Source organism: Panthera onca, chromosome B3 (assembly GCF_046562875.1).
Source record: "Panthera onca isolate mPanOnc1 chromosome B3, mPanOnc1 haplotype 2, whole genome shotgun sequence".
NCBI classification, from domain to species: domain Eukaryota; kingdom Metazoa; phylum Chordata; class Mammalia; order Carnivora; family Felidae; genus Panthera; species Panthera onca.
In genome coordinates, this window is record NC_138344.1 from 93296418 (window position 1) to 93319220 (window position 22803).

Here is a 22803-nt window from a genome sequence, read left to right on the forward strand (position 1 = left end):
ACAGTGACAGCGTCTTTGAAAGTGATGTTAGATCTGTTTGGATTGTGGAATCGGACAGCATTTGGAATTGTTGACCACTTTGAACTTAATAGCTATCCTAATTTCCACCTCTGATGAAATTTTGTTTCTTATGAGTAGTCTACATACTCAAAGTTATGTCTCACCAGTGATAGGAAAGGAAGACAAATTCATTCTACTGACAACCATCTACTGCAGCACTGTCCAATAGAAATGTAATGAGAACAACAAATAAATTTTAAAAATTTCTGGCAGCCACATTACAAAAATAAACAGACAGCTAATAGACTAATTTTAATAGCATATTTTATTTAACCCATTATATCCAAAATATTACAATTTCAACATATAACCAATGTAAGATTATTAGCGAGATATCATACATTCTTTTTTTAATACTAAGACCTCAATGTTTAATGTATATTTTACACTCACAGCACATTTCAGTTCTGAGTATTTTATCAAGTGTTTAATAGCCACATATACTAATTTTCCTATTGAAACAAGGATTTTAGAGTTGTTTCTTCTTGTATATAATTTGTTTTCACATGGTTAAAATTGTCTTTTTTGTTTTGTTTTCTATGTATTATTGACCATTAATTTTTTGTTGTCTATTGATAATTTTTTAGACACTCATACACATCAAATAATGTACAAATTTCTTTTTCTTTTTCCTTCCAGACTTCCACCTCCTAGTCTTTTGTCCTGCTGCTATAGTCTGAATCAGTTGTTCCCTAGGCTTTGGTGCATAGCTGAAATTTGGTGCTTCCCTTTGTCATTTTTTGTTCTGGATCCACTATTTCTTTCATGCCACACTTTTCTTCTTCTCGGTTCACTCCCTTGTTTTGTTGGCCCTTATCCTTCAGTAGCTTCTTAGCAAAAATGGAAAAGGCATGAAAGATAATGTTTTTATTTTCACTTGTATTTAAATTTGCATGTTATATTATGAAGAAAATTTGGGGATTTTATGGGTGTAGTTAGTGTAGTTTGTATGTGAAATGGTAGCAATCACTTGTTGAATACCTACTTTCTCTCAGGAGGTCATAAAAACAGTACAAGTCTGCAATTTGTATATTGTTTATTACTCTAACCCCATGGTAGAGGATAAATTGTGCATTTTAGAAATTGTGGCAGAGGATGGGCTATAGCCAAAACTCAAGTGAGAGAGTGTAAGGCAGCAAGGTTGAAGAGAGGGTTATGGATGGTGTTAAAAAGGAGTAGACCTTAAATGGGTTTGTAACCAATTAATTCAGCAGTCAAGTAAGGGAATGTGCACATGTACATGTGCTCTAATTGAATGCATACCTGTGTTTGTGCAACATGTACCACCCTTCCCTCTCCGTCTTTATATGAGTGATAAATATTGTAATCTACCTTAAGGGGCAGTGATGAGGATTAAGTGAGATAGTGTATGTATAATGCACTTAGATGAGTGCCTGGCATGTAGTAACCACAAAATAAACTTTAGTTATCAAATTGCGTTACCTCTTGAACCCCAAAGTGCTTGGGGATGCAAAAAGATTGAGTCCCTACTATCTGCTCAGGTGCAGTGTGAGCCTGGTAGGATGGGCCACAGAGAAGAGAGATATCCCTTGTGTAGCTTAGAGACAGGACAGAAACTTAATAGTGATTAGATGAAAGGCTGGTTATGCTGCTAATGTTTCCTTTCCTGTGGAAAATGTAGTTAAGGGGCTCCTTAGAACATTTTAAGAAGTAAAAAAAAATTAGACCATGCCTTGCTAACTTCAGAGACTTATATTCAGTGAATCAGGGAATGTGTGTCTTTGTTCAAGATTAACGTATAAAGGAGACTTATCCCCATCCTTATTTTTGGTTTTCCTTTAGGATTGAAAGATAAAGTATTGATCTCACAAGGGGTTGTGATTTCTTTGAACTTAGACTTAGGCAAAATGAGGAGAGGTGAGATTTGCTGACCACTGCATCTTGTCCCTGTTCATTCCCTCATCTTTCTCACTTTCTTTTTCAAAAATGTCAAAATATTTTAAAACAAAACAAACCATGATGCACTATTTGTATCTTCTTATTTCTTGCCCCTACTCTTTCTTCCTCTCTCAAGCGTTCCTCTTCTTGCTCCTTTTACCCGTACTGCCTTCTTAGATCTCTATACTTTCTCTCCATCTTAATCTGTCCTTTTTTCTACAAATCTTGCCCATATTTTTATGTATTGAGGAAAGAAAAGAGAAAGATTGGTTTGGGCCTCCAGAAGGGAAAGAGATAAAAAGAGGAAAGTGTAACAAAAAGTTATAGGTGGTGCTAAAAGACAGGAACAATGAACATATCTGGCTTCATTCTTTGTGTCCTCACATTCTCATTTAGCTGGGAGTTCCCCAGACTTAAAAATGTTTAATCTTCTATTTATTTGAGTGATGTATGTATGTATATTAACTATTTCCAAATGGATTTTATATTCTGATTCTCCCTCATCCTGCCCACTCCCCTCCTTCAGTAAGAGAAGGAGGCAGAGGAAAGAAGAGATGGGAGATAAAATTACCTAAAGAGCCTCTTCCTTTTTGTCTTTATTTTGTAATTTAATATCTATTTTTTAAAATTTTGCCTATTGATTGTTGTTGTGCTCCCAGGGGCCAGCTATGCTCTGCCACAGGGCCAGTTGCCTTTTATGCTGACTAGCTCTCCTCAGTCAGCAGGAGTTCTGTCCATCCAGGACCCTGTGGTGCCACACTCCATCCGGCTTGGCACTGAGTTTGGCACTGAAGCTCTATCTCATATTGCTGTGACCAAATGCCTGTTGCCCTCCAGAGCTGCAGGTTCCTATTTTTCTTCATTGAACCTTCTTGTGATACGAATTCTGAGTTCTGCTGAAAATGTGAGACTAGTCCATGGAGTATGCGTATTCATGTATTATAGAGGAAAGCCAAAGGTAGCTTGGCTTCCTTTCCCCTGCTTGTTGCTCTGTATTTGAGCAATGGCATCCAGAGGGTCTTGAGCTCCCACTACTATCTCAGAAGAGTAGTTCATAAAAGGCTTCCTTGACACGGCTTATAGTCCAGTCACACAAGGGCTCTCTGAGCATCAGCTTTCTCCTGCTGTTCTTTGTATTTGCTTACTGCTCCATCTACCAGCAATGCCTTCTGGGCCTGGTTTAAGTGTCAACACCCAACCTACATGTCTTTCCTGACACTGTGCTGTGTCAGTTAGATGTGATTTCTGTTGCAAAGAACCATGTACATTCCTTTGTCAAGAGTCTTTGCACAATTTCTTTTACATGCTGAGCTATCTGGTTATCGTACTTTAAGTAATTTAAGAGAGGCCACACATTCATTTTGAATTATCAGCACTTTTTACATTGCTTGGCACATTGTAGGTAATGAACACAATCTCATCACATTGCATGAACATGCTCCTTTCATGGAGAGACTAATAGGGGAAATTATGAGCCAAGTGATATAGGTTCTAAAAGGAGGCAGAGAGTTATGCATGGGCCATGCATTAGTATCTCCAAATGGTATCATCTAAGGCAGTTGTTTCCAGGGTCTCTTCCTAAGGCCAGATAATTTTTCTTTAAAGACATTATTTTGTACATATCCCCAAATAGATAACCTGAGAGATTATTTTTTACATGACTAGTATAAGAAGCAACACAATAGATTTTCTATGAATAAGCACTTCAATCTTGTGTTTCTAATTTTTAAAATTTCATCCTTAAAATATGAATTTTGAGTTAGATGGTTTTGGCTTCCATTTTTATGAGCTAATTTATTTTATCAAAATTTCAACCTTTATTTTCCATCATTTTCTCTCCTTATTTTAGCTTGCTTGCAGAGTTGTGGGTGAAGAAGGTCCATGTAGAGAGGTCATCTGTTCTATCCCCTTGCCCCAGGTAGGACAGCTGTGTCAGCAAGATAGTTGGCTAGAATCTTATAAAGGGACACAATGAAAGCTTGGCAATCTGTTTGTCAGTCTGTATTTTGAAGGAAATGGCTAGTTTAGAAATCCCGATAGTAAAAGTCAGTGCAAACCCCTTGTTGCTTTTCCTCCATTATGCACTGCACAGAAATGATTTCAACCCTAATGACCTCAATTGGTGCAAGGAAGAAGTATAGTAATTTCTTGTGCACATGTCCTAAAATGTGCACACATTCTTATTACTATTCCTCTGTGAAATATGATACTTTTCCTGTTCTTTTCAAGTAGGCAAGGAAAATAGGAATAAATAAACCTATGGATTCTCTGTCTCTAGCATGTGTTACATAGATTTATGAAACGTATGATTGATTAGAAAGAGCTACTAATCAGATAAGTATTACTTTGAGAAAAAATCGACCAAGAAGGAAAAATGACTTCTACCAATATAGCATGTTAATGAAAACTAAGATCTGAAATATCCATTTACCCACTTTCTAATTTTCATCTTATCTGTAGTTTGAACTTGGATAAGATTCACCTTTACAATGTTAAACTGTTTGCTTTTTGCATCTTTAAAACAGATTTATCAAATACACGAGTTAGTAACATTTCTGTTAATTGCCTCTGAACATACTGAAAAACTGCTGTGTGTGTAAAATTGTTACATAAGTAGGATTGAAACCCTGCAGAGCAGATTGTGAATTTTGCAATTGCATTTTTAGAGCCAACTCAGTCTAGCCTATAACTATTTTCTTGGCTTGAATTCATATAATGGATAATGGGTGTTTTCTATGAGGTAAGCAGATTGAAATGAATATTGAAGTTTGTATTTCTTTGCTTGAGAAGGCTGACTTATTTTAGTTAGGTCCAAACCACAGCAGTCTTTACAAACAAAAATAATCTAACATTTGCAAAAAAATATATTTCAAGCCTATCATCATAACAATGGAATGGGGGTTGAGAACAGCTCCCTGAAGAAGTGGTTCTTAGAGTTATGACATAAATTTCTCTCATAGAGAAAAGTAGCACAATTGCTTTCTCATCTTCTTTCCCTTCTCTACCCTATCTTCTGCCTTTTATTTCCCTTCATCCTGTGAAATTCAACAACTGTAAAGAAAAAAAAGTAAAGAATGACATTAAACTCTATTTTTCTTATTTTACATTAAATACCTAAGTAACTATATATAATATATGAATTCCAATGTATATACCATTTTGCTTTCCATTAATATCTAATGGCGTTATCTTTATAAATATACTTTCAACACATTGACATATTTAAAATGTTTATTTTTAAAAAATAAAAATAGAGCAGGTTTAGTTTCACAGCAAATTGAGCAGGAAGTATAGAGTTCCCATATATGCCTTGCTTCCACACACTTATCACTTCCTTTGCCATTAATATCTCACAGGAGAGTGGTACATATGTTACAACTGATGAGCCAGCATCAACACATCATTGTTACCCAAAGTCCGTAGCTTACATTAGGGTTCATTCTTGGTATTGTACATTCTGTAAGTTTTGACAAATGTTTTATGAAATGTATCCATCATTGTAGTATCATATAGAAGTTTTATTGCTCTAAACATCCCCTATGCTCCATATTCCTAATCTTGGGTATATGGATCACTTTCAACATTTTTGAATTATAAATAACACTCATTGGAGAAATTGACTTTTTCTTTGCTTTTGGATCATATCTTTAAGGTACATCGTACAAAGAATTGGGTTAGAGTATACTAGACAGTTTATAGTTCTTGCTTCCCTTCATCCAATAAGAATCTTCTGAACACCATCTATGCCCAGATGCTAGGGTTAGAGTAATAAATAAATAATAAACAAGCAAACAAATAAGTAAAGTACAATTCCTGCTTTCAAGTTTGAGTATATGGGATGAGGGTGACAGAGTAGGTGTGTTAACTAGAAAATAAATATATAATGCAAAATGCAAAGTGTCATAACTGAGATATGAAAAGTGTTTTTTGGTTCTCAATGACATGTGTGATAGCAGAGTAAAAGAAAGTGAAAAAAAAGCTTTAAGAGGGAAGGATTTTTTCAGGTGGGTTTTGAAGGCTAGCTATGAGTGTCTAGGCAGAGAAATGGGAAAAGGGTTTTCCAGGATGAGGGAATCATATGCGCAAAGCAAAGATCCAGTAGCACTAGCTACATTTTGGGAATGGTAAGGCTGCAGTAAGTGTCTGTATAGGTTGTGGGGATAGTGAAAATTATGGAAATTGTGGGGAATGAGACTGGATTCTTAAACTGGCCAGACTCTGGGATGTCCTGTGTCCCCAAAGGACCTCAAGCTTTACCTTTTGGATAATAGACTGTCGACAGTCTATTATCCAAGTTCTGGTTTACCAGAACTTCCCCTGATAATCTGGGGGTTAATAGACAAGTGGTGTAAATGATAACAGCAAATATTATGCAGCCCAGTGGTTTTCAAACTTTTGTGTGATTCTGCATCACTTGAAAAACTAATAAAGGCTAGGGAGGACTAGACTTGTTGAAGTAGGATGGAGCTTAGACCTCTGGATTTTTCCCAAGTTTTCCACCTGTTTCTGATAAATGCCAAAGTATGAGAACCACTGGTAACATATACAACAGCCATTGTGTGGCTCACTTTCAGTAGCATTACAAGAACCATCCTTTCACATGAAATTATAGTAAGAACACAATTTAAATATTCAATAAAGTCTTTAAAATACCACCAAAGTAGAATGCCCTTTATAACTTCTTGGATCTTGATCTTCCCATCTCTCTTGTTATGAGCATATATTTTTGGTATCATAGCAGACCTGAATTTAGGGTCCCAGCCACCTCTACTACTTGCTACTGGAGTGATCACAGGCAAATGATGCTTTGATTAATTCATTGTCTGTGAAACACAGAAATAATAATAATGCATACCTAACAAAGACTGTTGTGAGATATGAAAATGTCCAGCATAATGGCTGGCAAGGATAGGCTGTTAATTAGTAGTAAGTTGTTAAGAGACTGGAATCTGCAGCTGAAGTTCTTGGGCTGGAATACAGATTCTACCACTTGCTGGCTATGTAATCTTGGGAAAATTTTTTTTAATTTAATTTTTTTTTTTATTAAAAAAAATTTTTTTTAACGTTTTATTTATTTTTGAGACAGAGACAGAGCATGAACGGGGGAGGGGCAGAGAGAGAGGGAGACACAGAATCGGACGCAGGCTCCAGGCTCTGAGCCATCAGCCCAGAGCCCAACACGGGGCTCGAACTCACAGACCGTGAGATCGTGACCTGAGCTGAAGTTGGCCGCTTAACCGACTGAGCCACCCAGGCGCCCTGAATTTTTTTTAATTTACATTCAAATGAGTTAGCATATAGTGCAAAAATGATTTCAGGAGTAGATTCCTTAATTCTCCTTACCCATTTAGCCCATAGCTCCTCCCACAACCCTCCAGTAACCCTCTCGTTTGTTCTCCATATTTAAGAGTCTCTTGTGTTTTGTCCCCCCTCCCTGTTTTTATATTAATTTTGCTTCCCTTCCCTTACATTCATCTGTTCTGTGTCTTAAAGTCCTGATATGAGTGAAGTCATATGATATTTGTCTTTCTCTGACTAATTTCACGTAGCAATAATGCCCTCTAGTTCCATCCATGTAGTTGCAAACGGCAAGACTTCATTATTTTTGATTGCCGAATAATACTCCATTGTATACAAATATACCACATCTTCTTTATCCATTCATACATGGATGGACATTTGGGCTCTTTCCATACTTTGGCTATTGTTGATAGTGCTGCTATAAATACTGGGGTGCATGTGTCCCTTCAAAACAGCATACCTGGATCCCTTGGATAAATACCTAGTAGTGCAATTGCTGGGTCGTAGGGTAGTTCTATTTTAAATTTTTTGAGGAACCTCCATACTGTTTTCCAGAGTGGCTGGATCAGCTTGCATTCCCACCAGCAATGAAAAAGAGATCCTCTTTCTCCACATCGTCGCCAATGTCTGTCATTGCCTGAGTTGTTAATGTTAGCCATTCTGACAGGTGTAGGGTGGTATCTCATTATGGTTTTGATTTGTATTTCCCTGATGATGAGTGATGTTGAGCATTTTTTCATGTGTCGGTTGGCCAACTAGATGTCTTTTTTGGAGAAGTGTCTATTCATGTCTTTTGCCCATTTCTTCACTGGGTTATTTGTTTTTTGGGTGTTGAGTTTGATAAGGTCTTTATAGATTTTGGATACTAACCCTTTATATGATACGTTGTTTGCAAATATCATCTCCCATTCTGTCAGTTGCCTTTTAGTTTTGCTGATTGTTTCCTTTGCTATGCATGAGCTTTTTATTTTGATGAGGTCCCAATAGTTCATTTTTGCTTTGGTTTCTCTTGCCTCCAGAGATGCATTGAGTAAGAAGTTGCTGTGGCCAAGATCAAAGAGATTTTTACCTGCTTTCTCCTTGAGGATTTTGATGGCTTCCTGTCTTACGCTTAGGTCTTTCATCCATTTTGAGTTTATTTTTGTGTATGGTGTAAGAAAGTGGTTCAGTTCATTCTTCTGCATGTCGCTGTCCAGTTTTCCCAGCACCACTTGCTGAAGAGACTGTCTTTGTTCCATTGGATATTCTTTCCTGCTTTGTCAAAGATTAGTTGGCCATACATTTGTGGGTCCATTTCTGGGTTCTCTACTCTGTTCCATTGATCTGAGTGTCTGTTTTTGTGCCAGTACCATACTGTCTTGATGATTACAGCTTTGTAGTATAGCTTGAATTTGGGATTATGATGCTTCCCACTTTGGTTTTCGTTTTCAAGATTGCTTTGGCTATTTGGGGTCTTTTCTGGTTCTATACACATTTTAGGATTGTTTGTTCTAGCTCTGTGGAGAATGCAGGTGTTATTTTGATAGGGATTCCATTGAATATGTAGATTGCTTTGGGTAGTATCGACATTTTAACAATATTTGTTCTTCCTATCCAGGAACATGGAATATTTTTCCATTTTTTGTGTCTTCTTCAATTTCTTTCATAAGCTTTCTATAGTTTTCAGTGTATAGATTTTTCACCTCTTTGGTTGGATTTATTCCCAGGTATTTTGTGGGTTTTGGTGCAATTGTAAAAGGGATCGATTCCTTGATTTCTCTTTCGGTTGCTTCATTGTTTGTATATGGGAATGCAACCAATTTCTGTGCATTGATTTTATATCCTGCAACTTTGCTGAATTCATGGTACAGTTCTAGCAGTTTTTTGGTGGAATCTTTAGGGTTTTCCATATAGAGTATCATGTCATTTGTCAAGAGTGAAAGTTTGACCTCCTCCTGGCTGATTTAGATGCCTTTTATTTCTTTGTGTTGTCTGATTGCTGAGGCCAAGACTTCCAATACTATGTTGAATACCAGCGGCTAGAGTGGACATCCTGTCATGTTCCTGACCTTAGGGGGAAAAGTCTCAGTTTTTCCCCATTGAGGATGATATTAGTGTTGGGTCTTTTGTACATGGCTTTTATGATCTCAAGGTATGATCCTTCTATCCCTACTTTCTTGAGGGTTTTTATCAAGAAAGGGTGCTGTATTTTGTCAAATGCTTTCTCTGCATCTACTGAGAGGATCATATGGTTCTTGTCCTGTCTTTTATTGATGTGATGAATCACATTAATTGTTTTGCGGATATTGAACAAGCCCTGCATCACAGGTATAAATACCACTTGGTTGTGGTGAATAATTTTGTTAATGTATTGTTGGATCCGGTTAGCTAATATCTTGTTGAGGATTTTGGTATCCATGTTCATCAGGGAAATTGGTCTATAGTTCTCTTTTTTAGTGGAGTCTCTGTCTGGTTTTGGAATCAAGGTAATGCTGGCTTCCGAGAAAGAGTTTGTAAGTTTTCCTTCCATTTCTATTTTTTGGAACAGTTTCAAGAGCATAGGTGTTAACTCTTCCTTAAATGTTTGGTAGAATTCCCCTAGAAAGCCATCTGGCCCTGGGCTCTTGTTTTTTGGGGGATTTTTGATTACTAATTTGATTTCCCTACTGGTTATGAGTCTGTTCAAATTTTCTATTTCTTCCTGTTTCAGTTTTGGTAGTGTACCTGTTTCTAGGAATTTGTCCATTTCTTCCAGATTGCCCATTTTATTGGCATATAATTGCTCATAATATTCTTTTATTATTGTTTTTATTTCTGCTGTGTCGGTTGTGATCTCTTCTCTTTCATTCTTGGTTTTATTTATTTGGGTCCTTTCCTTTTCCTTTTGATCAAACTGGCTAGTGGTTTATCAATTTTGTTGATTCTTTCAAAGAACCGGCTTCTGGTTTCATCGATCTGTTCTACTGGTTTTTTTTGTTTGTTTGTTTTTGTTTTTTTTATGTTTCGATAGCATTAATTTCAGCTCTAATCTTTATTATTTGCTTTCTTCTTCTGGTTTTGTGTCTTGTTTTCTGTTATTTTCTAGCTGTTTAAGGTATAATGTTAGGTTGTGTATCTGAGATCTTTCTTTCTCTTCTAGGAAGGTCTGGTTTGCTATATATTTTCCTCTTATGACTGCCTTTGTTGCATCTCAGAGGTTTGGGGCTGTGGTGTTATCATTTCCATTAGCTTCCATGAACTTTTAAATTTCCTCTTTAACTTTTTGGTTACCCCATTCATTCTTTTGTAGGATGTTCTTTGGTCTCCAAGTATTTGTTACCTTTCCAAATTTTTTCTTGTGGTTGATTTCAAGTTTCATAGTGTTGTGGTCTGAAAATATGCACGGTATGATCTAGATCTTTGTACTTGTTGAGGGCTGATTTGTGTCCCAGTATGTGGTCTATTGTGGAGAACGTTCCATGTGCACTGGAGAAGAATGTATAATTCTGTTGGTTTAGGATGAAATGTTCTGAACATATCTGTTACGTTCATCTGGTCCAGTATGTCATTCAAAGCCATTGTTTCCTTGCTGAATTTTTGATTAGATGATCTGTCCATTTCTGTGAGTAAGGTGTTGAAGTCCCCTACCATTATGGTCTTACTTTCAATGAGTTTCTTTATGTTTGTGATTAATTGATTTATGTATTTGGGTGCTCCCACATCTGGCACATAAATATTTACAATTGTTAGATCTTCTTGGCAGATAGACCCCTTAATTATGGTATGAAGCCCTTCTTCATCTCTTGATACAGTCTTTATTTTAAGTATGGCTACTCTGGCTTTCTTCTGTTGACCATTAGCATGATAGATGGTTTTCCATCCCCTTACTTTGAATCTAAGTGTTTTTAGGTCTAAAGTGGGTTTCTTATAAACTGCATAAGGATGGATCTTGTTTTCTTATCCATTCTGTTACCCTATGTCTTTTGATTGGAGCATTTAGTCCATTGACCTTTAGAGTGAGGACTGAAAGATATGAATTAATTGCCATTATGTTGTCTGTAGAGTTGGAGTTCCTGGTAGTGTTATCTGGTACTTTCTAGTCTTGTTGCCTTTGGTATTCATTTATTTGTTTGTTTGTTTATTTATTTATTTATTTATTTATTTATTTATTTTAATCTTTTCTCCCCTCAGTGAATCCCCCCTTAAAATTTCTTGCAGGGCTGGTTTAGTGGTCACAAACTCCTTTACTTTTTGTTTGTCTCGGAAACTTTTTATCTCTCCTTCTATTTTGAATGACAGCCTTGCTGGATGAAGAATTCTTGGCTGCATATTTTTCCAAATCATCACATTGAATATATCCTACCACTCCTTTCTGGCCTGCCAAATTTCTGTGGATAGGTCTGCTGCAATCCTGATCTGTCTTCCCTTGTGGGTTAAGGACTTTTTTCCCCTTTGCTGCTTTCATGATTCTCTCCTTGTCTGAGTATTTGTGAATTTGACTATGATATGCCTTGTTGATGGTCAGTTTTTGATTCTAATGGGAGTCCTCTGTGCTTCCTGGATTTTTTGTGTCTTTTCCAGGTTAGGAAAGTTTTCTGCTATGATTTGCTCACATAACCCTTCTACTCCTATTTCTTTCTCTTCTTCTTCTGGGATCCTATGTTTCTGACATTGTTCCTTTTTAATTAGCCACTGATTTTCTAATTCTTAAATTGTGCTCTTTTGCCTTAATCTTTTCTTATTTTTGCTTCATTATTCTCCATAAGTGTGTCCTCTATATCACTGATTCTCTGTTCTGCCTCATCTATCCTTGCTACTGTGGCATCCATTCGTGATTGCAGCTCAGTTATAATATTTTTTATTTCATCCTGACTAGCTTTTACTTCTTTTATCTCCACAGAAAGGGATTCTAGTCTATTTTTGACTCCAGCTAGTGTTCTTATTGTGATTCTAAATTCTGGTTCAGACATCTTGCTTGTACCTGTGTTGGTTAAGTCCCTGGCTGTCATTTCTTTCTGTACTTTCTTTTGGGGTGAATTCCTTCGCTTTGTCATTTTGAAGGGAGAAAAGGGATTAATGAGGTGAAAAAATTAAACTGAAAATAATTTTAAAATAAAAAAATTTTAAAATTAAAAAATTAAAAATAAACAAAGAATATCGGATAAATGATGCTAGATCCTAGGTGTGTTTTGTTCTGGGTGTTGAAAGGGGCTTGACAGAGTAGAGAAAAATGGGGAACTAAAAAAAAAAGAAAGGAAATAGTTTGAAAATTTGAAAAAATGAATACACTGAAGTAGACTAAAATGAAATGTTGGAAGTTAAATAAAATTTGAAAAAATATACATGAAGTAAAAAATATAGTAGAAAAAAATTAAAGAAAAATATTTTTAATAAAAATTAAAAATAAAACGAGTTTTTTCCCTTTTTGTATTCAAGAAAAAGAAAAGAAATGAAAAAGAGAAAAAAGATGAAAGAAAAAAAAAGAAAGAAAATTGATTAGATGGACTGGTCAACAGACTGAAATACGTCTAAAATTACTTCGTTTTCCCCTAGAAGTCAAACTATGAAGTGCTTTATAGTCCATAAACTAAGCAGACGGAGAGACTTGTGTTCCTGAAGAGCGAGGTTGGCCCAATTGGGTGGGGCTTAGTGTAATGGGCCCATTCTCCACTAGATGGCACTGCTTAGCTTCCTGGCTTCGATTGTTGTGGTGTCTGCAGGTGCGTAGGCACATGCACGGGGGCAGTGAATATGGCGTCACCCAGCTACCCAGTCTCTAGTATGGGAACTCTGATCTCCCAGATCAGCAATCTTGCACCCGTCCTTTGTCTTTGTCTTCCATCCACTCCCTGCTTTTACACTATGACCAAGCCCCAGGCAGCACCTCCCTGCTGAGTTTTGTCTCAGATGTGGCTGTTTTTCCTGACCACTTACTTCTGATGGACTGTGGCTTTGACCCATTCTGCCCCTCTGCAGAAGGGTCTCACAAGCAATGGACGGGTGCCTGCTGCACCCAGGAACGTTTGTGGGACTGTGCTGCTGCCGATGCCCAGAGACTGTAGCCAGGTGCCAGCCCTCTCCAGAAAAAGTTCACGAGATATTGTAGCAGCAGTGTTTCAGGAATATGGAAAATCACAACACTAATCTGGCACCAGGCTTCATCCTTAGGACCTTGTTCCAGCACCAGCAAATGCGGTTGTTCTTCCAGGTCCACTGGGGTCTTGCCTTTGGGGGAACCACACAGCCTTTACCAGGTGTCCTCCCAGCAGGGCAACTGCCTCTCCTGGTCTGAAGAATCCTGGACTCCACTCTCCTCCTGAGGCTTCAACCTCCCTACCAGAGCACTGCCAGGGATTGAGCTGCGGAGTTTCAGACTCTGCACTCCCCCTGTTTATAGTCTTAATGGAATTTAAACCCTCTCCTTTCTCCTTTCTCCCTTTTTTGCTCAGTCCCTGCAGCTGTTTCCCCTTTTTCCACTTTCTCTCCAGCTGCTTTTGGGGGCAGGGTGCTTTTCCCATATTCTGTCCCCCATCTCCATCCTGTCTCTGCATGCAAAAGTGGCTCCCTGCCCTCAGCGGCTTCTCTCTCCCCCAGTTCACCTTTCCACGCTGTGTACCTGATAAATTCTGTGGTTCAGGTTGTGCAGATTGTTGTGTTAATCCTCAGATAAGTTTTCTAGATGTGCAGGATGGTTTAGTGTTGGTATGGCTGTATTTCCTGGTCTTGAGACACACAAAACTTCCATGCTGTTCTGGCATCTTGGCTCCTCCCCCTTGGGAAAGCTTTTTAATCATCTCTTTTTAAAAAATTTTTAAAAGCTTATTTATTTATGAGAGATAGAGATAGCATGAGTGGGGGAGGGGCACAGAGAGAGGGAGACACAGAACCCGAAGCAGGCTCCAGGCTCTGAGCTGTCAACACAGAAGCCAGACGTGGGGCCTGATCTCACAAACCATGAGATCATGACCTGAGGCAAAGTCAGATGCTTAACTGACTGAGCCACTCAGGTGTCCCTTTTTAAAATCATTTCTATGCCTCAGTTTCCTGTTACTATAAGTGGGTGCAATGAATCCTATGATTGGAGATAATAATAGAATCTATTTTGTGGAGTTTGTAAAGGTACATGGTAAGAGCTGATGTGACAGGTTTTTCTTTATAAATAACAGTCTCAATCTTATGGATTGAGAAATTGAAATTATTTCATTTTTTTCTTCAACTACTTTTACTCTTTTTTAAAGTAAAAATTTAATTGATTGCTACCTGCATCCTTTACTGATCAAAGTGTAATGTTAAGTTTTACTTGTACCTTCTTCCTAGAACATATATACACTTTGGAGTATGTTGGCTTTATTTATCTCTCCTTCATCTATGTGCTGTTATTGAATTTTAATTTCTATCTGTATTTTAACCCCATGAAACATAATTGTTATCCAGTGAATATTTATTTATATTTATCCATGTATTTATATGTTTCATTCTCATTCATTCTCTCTTGCATCTCTTTCCTTTCATCTGGGATAATTTTTCTTCTGTTTGGAGAACACTCTTTAGTATTTCTTTTAGTATATCTTTTCTGGGAAGAAGTCTCTCTGTTTCTGCCTTTCTGAAAATGGCATTTTTTTTTACTTTCATTTCTAAATAGTATTTTCACTAGGTGAAGAATTTTAAAGTGGCAACTATTTTATTTTCTTTCCTTTTTAAATTAACTTATTAATCAATTAAAAATTTAAAAGTTTTTAATTCCAGTTTATGTACAATGTTATATTAGTCTCAAATGTACAATATAATGATTCAACAATCCCACACATTACCCAGTGCTCATCACAACAAGTGCACTGTTTAATCCTCATCACCTATTTAACCCGTCCCGTAACCGCCTCCCCTCTGGTAGCCATCAGTTTGTTCTGTTAGTTTGTTTCTTGATTTCTCTCTCTCTCTGTCTCTTTCTCTCTCTCTCTCTTTTTCTCCTTTGCTCATTTGTTTTGCTTCTTAAATTCTACATATGAGTGAAATCATATGGTATTTTTTTTCTTTCTCTGACACTTATTTTGCTTAGCATTTTACTCTCTAGTTCCATCCATGTTGTTGCAAATGGTGACATTTCATTCTTTTTTATGGCTGAATAATATTCGATTATATTTATACATACTACCTCTTCTTTAGCCATTCATCATTCAATGAATACTTGGGCTGCTTCCATATCTTGGCTATTGTAAGTAATGCTGCTATGAGCATATAAAAATAATGCTGCTGGTGCTCCTGGTGACTCGGTCAGTTAAGGGTGTGACTCTTGGTTTCAGCTCAGGTCATGATCTCACAGTTCGTCTGTTTGAGCCCTTCATGGAGCTCTGAGCTGGCAGTGTGGAGCCTGCTTAGGATTCTCTCTCCCTCTCTCTCTCTGCCCCTTCCCCGCTTGTGCTCTCTCAATTAGTATGTGTGCTCTCTCAGTTATCTTCTCTCGTTTAGTAGGTTGCCTTTTCATTTTGTTGATTGTTTCCTTCACTGTGCAGAAGCTTTTTATTTTAATGTGTCCTGGTAGTCTATTTTTGCTTTTATTTCCCTTGCTCCAAGAGACATATATAGAAAAAAGTTCCTAAAGCCAATGTCAGAGACCCTATGTTTGTGTTCTCTTTTAGGACGCTTATGGTTTCAGGTATCATATTTAGGTCTTTAATCCATTTTGAGATTATTTTTGTGTATGGTTTTTAAAAAATTTTTTTTTAACGTTTGTTTAGTTTTGAGACAGAGAGAGACAGAGCATGAACGGGGGAGGGTCAGAGAGAGGGAGACATAGAATCTGAAACAGGCTCCAGGCTCTGAGCTGTCAGCACAGAGCCTGACGCAGGGCTCGAACTCACGGACCGTGAGATCATGACCTGAGCCGAAGTCGGCCGCTCAACTGACTGAGCCACTCAGGCGCCCCATTTGTGTATGATTTAAGACAGTGGCCCAGTTTCATTCTTTTGCAAGTTGCTGTCCAATTTTCCCAACACCGTTGTTGAAGAGGCTGTTCTTTTTCCTTTGGATATTCTTTTCTGCTTTGTCAAAGATTAATTGACCATATGATTGATTTTTGTTTCTGTTTTCGTGCTAGTACCATACTGTTTTGATTACTACAGCTTTGTAATACAAATTGAAGTTTGGAATTGTGATGTCTTCAGGTTTGCTTTCTTATTCAAGATTGCTTTGGCTAATCAGGTTCTTTGTGGTTTTATACAAATTTTAGAATTGTTTGTTCTAGTTGTATGAAAAATGCTATTGGTATTTTGATAGAGATTGCATTAAATGTATAGATTGCTTTGGGTAGTATAGACAGTTTAACAATATTTGTTCTTCCAATCCATAAGCATGGAATGCCTTTCCATTTCTTTGTGGCAACTATTTTCTTAGTATGTTGAAGGCACCTTCCATTGTCTTCTGACTTTGTTTTTTGTTTTTGTTTTTTGTTTTTTCTTTCCATTGAGCAGTTAGCATAAAGGCATTTGAAATTAATCTGTTTCTTTACTCTTGCTGCTTTTTAGACTTTTCCTTTCTTTGTTTTCCTATTATTTTAGTATGATGCATCTAGTTGTGAATTTCTTTACTTTTTTTACTGGTTGTGTTATATGGATTTTTATATCTGTGGTTTGATGTATTTTAATAGTTTTAGAAAATTCTTAGCCATTGCCTTTTCAAATATTGATTCTACTTAATTTTCTTTGTCCTTTCTCATGGTCCTATAATTAGTTATAATGAATATTATAACTTATCATGAATCTTCTCTCTTACCCTCTCTTCCATATTTTTCATGCTTTTCCTCTCTGCTTAATTATTGATATTCTGGACTATTTTCCTTTAAAAGAATATTATTTCACCAGTGTCTAATCTGTTTTCTAAATCCACCCACAAAGTTCTTAATTTCAGTTGTACTTTTAGTGTACAAATAGAAATCAAAAATAGAAATCAAAAATTTCTATTTGATTTTCTTCCAAAGTTATGCCATTTTTATGGTTTCTAGCTCTGTGTTTAAATTTTGAATCTGATTTTTTATTTCTTTAACAAGCATAATCATTTCAAATCTATACCTGAAAATTTTATCAACTGTAGTTTTAGTGGTTCATAAAAATGGTGTGTTAATTCTACTTATTTTTGCACATGCTGTCTTGATCTCATTTACTGGTTTAGTTTTTTATTGTTTTTCAGACACTATCTTGACAAAATTGTTTGTAAAAAAATGTAAGGTCTATGGTAATATTTTCTTTCAAAGAATACTCCATTTATGTCAAAGTGCAGTAATAGTTTGGATAGCCAGCAATTGTTTTTTGTGGGTCCATGCAAATGACTGAAAGCTGTACTGCAGTCTGTGTGAGGATATGTTACTTCTGATTCACTCTAATCCTTTTGGAGTTCCCAAACGAACTTGTGAGGGTCTTTGTTGGAGCACCAATCTTTCATGGATTTTGGCTTCCAACATGAAACTTCTAAAAGTACCACTTAACCTCTCCTCTGTCTCTCCTGGAATTGGTAAATACCTTCAGGGGTCAAGCAACCACAAATGATACGTTTACTTTTCTGGATATATCTGTCATAGATCTTGCCTATGTAATTCTTCACTATAATATTAGTTCTCATGTATTCAAGTAGATAATTTTAATATAGTATATATTTTTTCAGGCTTTTCTAATTGGTCTAGGTGGGAGAGTTTATCTGATTTGCCTATCATGGTGGCTGTGGAATTCCAATTTTCCTTTCTTTTCTTTTTTTGTGAAACATTTTTAATTGGAAAACAATTCATAAAGCAGTGTGGAAGATAAATTGGAGGAGGGGAGGTTATGTATGGCTACCACCAAATTGGTTCCAAAGTGGATGTGTTAGTTGACACTTTCACTGGTATTATATGAGAGTTCCAGTTTTTCCTTGATTATTTTTTTAGCCTTGTCCACCTGGCAAGGAATTCTTGAAAAATCTGTTTGCAAGAAAATGAATTATATCTTCCTTATAGGCGCTATGCATCTGATATGTGGATGGAAAGCAATGTTGACTGGTGGGATGGGGGGTAAGTAGCTTCTTTCTTTCTTTCTTTCTTTCTTTCTTTCTTCCTTTCTTTCTTTCTTTCTTTCTTTCTTTCTTTCTTTCTTTCTTTTTCTCCCCAGCCCTCTTTCTCTCTCTCTCCCTCCCTCTTCTTTTCTTTCTTTCTTTCTTTCTTTCTTTCTTTCTTTCTTTCTTTTTTCTTTTCTTTCTTTCTTTCTTTCTTTCTTTCTTTCTTTCTTTCTTTTTTTCTTTTCTTTCTTTCTTTCTTTCTTTCTTTCTTTCTTTCTTTTTTTCTTTTCTTTCTTTCTTTCTTTCTTTCTTTCTTTCTTTCTCCCCAGCCCTCTTTCTCTCTCTCTCCCTCCCTCTTCTTTTCTTTCTTTCTTTCTTTCTTTCTTTTTTCTTTTCTTTCTTTCTTTCTTTCTTTTTTTCTTTTCTTTCTTTCTTTCTTTCTTTCTTTCTTTTTTTCTTTTCTTTCTTTCTTTCTTTCTTTTTTTCTTTTCTTTCTTTCTTTCTTTCTTTCTTTCTTTCTTTCTTTCTTTCTTTCTCCCCAGCCCTCTTTCTCTCTCTCTCCCTCCCTCTTCTTTTCTCTTTCTTTCTTTCTTTCTTTCTTTCTTTCTTTCTTTCTTTCTCTGTTTCTTCCTGTCATGGAGGCTCCCTGTTCATTTTAGTAGTACCAGGATACTGCTCACTTTTCTGGCCCCATTGCTCCATCAAAATGTATCTTCAGTTAGAACTCCGTCTTCAGAATTTATTAGAACATCATCTTGGGGACAAATAAAATTAAGTGCAAATATTATGCTGTTCAATGATTACCTGATAGAATCCACATGGACCTTTCCTTTCCTAAGCCCCACACCCCTATGTCTCTGATCTTTGTACCATTTCTATGGTCTGCTGGGAAAACGTTGTTTGGAAGGTTCTTCCTGTTACCTATGTGTGGTTGTGGGTTTCTGGCAATGTTGGATTTCTCCACTAATTTGTTCTATTGTAATTTTCCAGGAATTCCTTATTGCTTCTGCTGGCATTTCCCTTGTTTTTTTTTTTCAAAAATTTTAAATAAAATATTTGTTAATATTATTTCATTTTAAGGGAGAGGTAATATTTGTGGACGTCATCAGCCATCTTGATCAGAAATCCCATAAATTTCCAATATTATTATCATTGATATATTTCAAAATAACTATTTTTATAACTTCTGTTATTTGTTCTATCACCAAGCAAATAATATACTTCTCCAAGAAGATCTAAAAAGAATAATTACTTGGTTTTACATTTCCAATCCCCTTTCTTTTCTTCATTGTTTTATCTCAATAGTCTGAAATCCATCTGAAATTCAGCGTCCAAATTTTATATTAGCAAGGCTGTGTCATCTAATAAAATAGTGTTTATCTTCATATTTCTTCATTTTCAAATCTGTTTATCTTCTAGAAATATTTATCTTGTAGCTTCTGTGGTTCCTTGTTTTGATCAATATATTTATAAGACTTTTGTTGACAAATTGTTCCAGGTTTTGAAATATTCTTTTGTTTTCCCTTTGGTTTGAAGGGATAGTGTCTTGGTTTATAGTCTTTTGTGGTATCAACTGTGTCTCTTTTAAAGTTTTGTAAATTTTTCTTCAAACTTTTTTTTAACATCTGTAATCTTAAGAAAAAGGAGAAATTCATTCTTATTGTCCCTAGTTTAAATATTATGGATTATTTTCTTTTTGGTGTATTGTTAGAGTCTTAGCACTGGCAATCAAGTATTCATGGTAGGCTGGCAAGGGCTTGGAGTTCAATGAAAACAGTTTTTTACAGGCATCATATCAGACATTGGGAACACAGTGGTAAATAAGACAGACAGTAACTGTCTTTATAAAGCCTACTAATGGAGAAGGGAGAAAATCACATGAGTGATAGTAATTAAGTATGATTAGCCCTATGACAAGGCAATTACAAGGATTTATCAGAATATACAGTAGCATTTCCTATCTTAATCTAGAGGAGAGAAAATCTCCTAGGGACATTGTAATATTCCTACCAGGACTGTGATTTACACATAAGCTGTATTGTCTGAAACTAATACATTAATTATAGATTGAATCTTCTGTTTGTGTTTTCTATTTTATCAGATACTTTTTATAGTTCTTATTTGTATATTTTAGTTCTGTGCTTCTTAAACTAATATAACCACCATAGGGATATCAAGACATAGGACACATGTGACTTGTTTTCCCAGTTTTTGTTGTAGAATACAAAATTTACATGAATTTATTTTAAGAGAAAGAATATGATTTCAAAGAGAGTTCTTCCTTGGGAAAGGCTTGGGGAATACATTCACTGTCCTCTGTCATTATTTCAGAAGAAAAATCTGAAAAGCACCAATTTGAATATTCTGTATTGTTCCATACTATGAGTTGTCTTCTTATTTATCTTTCATATAATTTATTCCACTCTACTTAAATCTACTCTTTCCCTTAATTTTGAATGAATTCTCCCTTCTTCATTTTTAAGTATTTTAAATTAAATGTCAAACTTCAGTGACTCCTCCTCTCAAGTCAGTTGTATGATGTTTAAGGTGGAGGCTGTTGACATTAACTCTTAGGTGTTTTTGTGGCTCAGTCTGATTCTTGTTAAGAATGAAGTATAGTCACTAGTGTGATGAGTACTGGCTATTACAGGATCCTAATGACTTGTTTTTCTAGCAACTATATGGTAAGTACTAAGTTCTCTTGTTCAGTAATTTCAAACATCAACCTTGAATTGTGTCCTTGGAGTCAAGGCTGGTTTTAGAGTTCCTTGTTCGGTATTAGGTTTTCCATTTCTGTTTCTATCTCAAGATAGCCTGGGAGTATTGCCCAGGTCTGGATTTCTGAGTCCATTTGCCTTAGAGCCATAGGAGTCTTCCATCACAGAACATTGGGCACTCCAGATTGGAGGACTAACCCAGTTTTTTTTACTTTAATTTTTAAATGAAGCTAACCTAGGTTTTTTTGGGGGTGGTAGTGGTGCGCGTCAAGACCTTGAGAGCCTTGAGACTCAGAGACAACTTGTGCTCTTGATGTAATGGTCAGAAAAAAGTTTAGTTTAGATGTTGAGAAAGACTAGCGAATCATACAAACATAATCCTTTAAAAGGAAACTTAGAGATGAACCAAAGTGTGTCTAACACAAGGATGTGTTATAGGTGAAGACAATTCTAGGCTAAGCAAGTGTGATAGACTTGCTCAAAGATGAGGGACTTAGTCAAAGAAACTAAGTTGATTACAGACTTAAAAGTAGGCTCCTAGTCTTAGGATGATTTTTGCAACTTTAACATTTTTTGCATTTTTTGTACATTTAACACTGTATTTTGTACATTATTTCTGCCCAGAATCTCAGTGGCAAGCATGTCAGAACATTCTGGTAACTGGTTTCTTGGCACCACCACATTCAGCCATTAAAATTTAATTCCACTTCTCTACCCTTTGTAGCAGACTTTTTCTACACTTTCTCTCATGTTCCCTGGAGCTTCTGCAGAAAGTTAAAAACATTTTAAAACTTAAATGGAGAGATAGACAAGAAAGAGGTGAGCACCTATGAATGCTTAAATCTATTCTTATATTTATTAAAAGCTCTTTTCAGTATTGTTAATAGGCAAGGTTAATTTTTATGATCAAGATGTTAATATTACTTAGGCTTTTTAAACGTAGAATTCTGTAAAAAAATTCTATATATTTCATGATTCATTTTATTCTAGTTATACTATAATTTGTGGATTTAAAATTTTTCTTTCATAAATGGTGACTATGAGTGATTTTGTAGAAATTATTCTCTTAAACTTCTTTCTAGACTAAAAACAAAACAAAAAACCTGATATCACTATAAATCATCACTCTTTTGGTATGATTTACTTTATTTGAAAAGAACTGCTCATAAATGCTTTTATATGCTGTATTTGTTCTTATACAAGTAGATGCTTTTCTGTATAATATTCTCTCTGTCTATAATGTCCTTCTTCCCCTTCTCTCTTGATTGACCTGCTTGTTTGCTTACTTATACGTAAAGATTCAATTGAAGAGTAGCTCCCTCCATGGTAGTCCTCCTCAGTAACTTAACGCAGTATTAAAAATAGTTCTTTTCTCTGTGCTCCTTCACTACTGTGTACGTGTACCTTTTCTTATAGCTAGAGAAAACTTGATTGCTCTAAAAATTAGCAACAACAACAAAACGATAGCTGTATGTCTGTGATCATTTATAGTCTCCATTATGTATTATTAGGTAATCTCCTATGTAGAAAAAACATGTGCTTGTCAAAATCTATAGGGAAAAATGTAAAAATTCATTGAAAAACTGCTCCAGAATCAAATTCCTGGAGTGTTAATACATTCATTGCACTTTAATAAGCGTCAGTCTCTTTTTTCCTTTTTGACTAAACTTTTTAGAGAAGGGACTGTGTCTCTTTTAATTTTGTATTTTCCTTACTTAAAAATGTGTTTTGCCTATAGAGGGACTCAATTGCTCTTTATGGAATGAATGGGTGAGCAACTAGGAATGTGGTAAATAATGTACAGTCTTAATGCCTGCTCAGTATGTTGCATATTTTTTCCATTTGCCCC